We start from the raw sequence: 2,015 nt of genomic DNA on the forward strand, positions 1-2,015 counted from the left end.
GCGCCAGGGGCCGCGGGTGAGGGCTGGGGCTGGCCCTGACTCCGGCCTGCCCAGCCCACCTAAGGACGCCGTGAGACCAACCCCCCAGCCCTCCCCTGCTTCAGCTCCTTGGTTGGGTTTCCGACACGTGCACCCAAAGCGCCTGGAGAGAAAGTGCAGGTGAATTTAGGGCGAGGTCGGCCCAAGTCCCTTGCCTGCCTCCCAGCTCCCCTGCGATGCCCACCGCGGGCTCCCACCAGGCGCTCCCGGTCTGGCGGGCCACGCCCTCCCGGCTCTGCCCCCACCACGCCTTCCCGGCTCCGCCCTCATCTCCCCGCGCCCCTCGCAGCCCCACCTTGAGCAGGGCCAGGGCCAGCCGGTGGACGTCAGCCCGATTTACAGAAGAGAAAATCATAGCCCCCAGAGCCCTGTGGTCGCAGCCGCCAGGTGCTGGCAGAGCGGGGACTCGGGCCCGATGCTGCACTCTGTCCTCTCCCTGAGGACGTGCTGCATGGAGGCTGGCTGACCAACCTCTCTTCCAAGCCTGGGGGTGCCCCCTGCCGCCTCCCCAGGTGGGCGATGGCTTCCTGCCAAGCCCAGAACAAAGGCCCCACTTTCTCCCACGGCCCTGGGCCTTCCTGGGGTGGGAGCAGCAGATAGCAGCCTTTCCTGCTGGGACAGTGGGTGCCTGGGTGGGGCTTCTGGAGGGGCAGTGGCCCAGGGCTCCATCCGCAGCCCCAGGACCTTCTCTGTGCTTCCTGCCCAGGGGTCCTGGGGCCCCCGAGGTGCAGCTGGGCCTAGTGGCCTCCCCTTCCTCACCACTGCGGTGTCACCTGGCCAAGCTGGTTACCTGCACCGTTTTACAGATGGGGATACTGGTTTCAGAGAGGTTGGGTATTTTTTTCTGAGAATCATCTCAAACCTGGCTCCTGAGTTCCCACCCCCACCCCCATCGGTTCAGCCAGGTTTCTAGCAAACCCACTGCCGGGGAAGGTGAGGGTGGGCGTCTGGGGTCCAGCCCCTGCTGGTCGGAGTCCTGGTGAACACTCACTGCTTGCCCAGGTGCGTCTCAGGCCAGGGAGCCAGCACCTGAGAGGCGGCGCTGCCTTCCCACTCCTGAAGCCGGGCTCTCGCAAGCACTGGGCTGGCAGCCAAGGTGAGTCCGACGTGGTCCTGCCCGGGGGCCCAGGGTGTGCGATGAGGGATGACACGGGTAGGCTGCCCTCACCAGGAGCCTCTCGTCTCTCAGGGGCTGAGTCTTGCAAACTGGGGGCGGGCAGAGGGGCTCCTGCCCTCAGCTCCCCAATCTGGTCACGGGCCCTGGCTCCACTGGGGGGCGGGCACAGAGGCCCCTGGCTGCCTCTCTCCTCAGGTCCTAAGGCATGTCTTCCCCCAGCACAGATAACAATGGGGGACCAGTGGCCTCACTGGTCTGGGAGCCCCCCATCTGCTTGTCCACAACATCTTCCCTCCCACCTTCCCTCTCTCCCTTACATCCACCCATTATTCCACCCATCGATCCAGTCACCTTCCCACCTGTCCATCCATTTAACCAACTTCCTAGCCATCCATTTATCCAGTCATCTGTCCATCCATCCATCCATCCGTTCATTAATTCACTCACCCATCTACCCACCCATCCATCCATCCATCCAGTCTCTCCCCTCCACCACCCCCGGTGAATCTCTCTAGATAGTCAGTGAGCAGCCTCATTTCCTTTCTTCCCTTCCTTCCTGCTACTGCTAAGTCGCTTCAGTCATGTCCAACTCTGTGCGACCCCATAGACGGCAGCCCACCAGGCTCCCCCGTCCCTGGGATTCTCCAGGCAAGAACACTGGAGTGGGTTGCCATTTCCTTCTCCAATGCATGAAAGTAAAAAGTGAAAGTGAAGTCGCTCAGCCGTGTCCGACCCTCAGCGACCCCATGGACTGCAGCCTCCCAGGCTCCTCCGCCCATGGGATTTTCCAGGCAAGAGCACTGGAATGGGGTGCCATTGCCTTCTCCATCAGACACATCAGTGGTGACATCTCCATGGC

This window comes from Bison bison, unplaced genomic scaffold, assembly GCF_000754665.1.
Source record: "Bison bison bison isolate TAMUID 2011002044 unplaced genomic scaffold, Bison_UMD1.0 scf7180017864080, whole genome shotgun sequence".
Classification (NCBI taxonomy): Eukaryota; Metazoa; Chordata; class Mammalia; order Artiodactyla; family Bovidae; genus Bison; species Bison bison.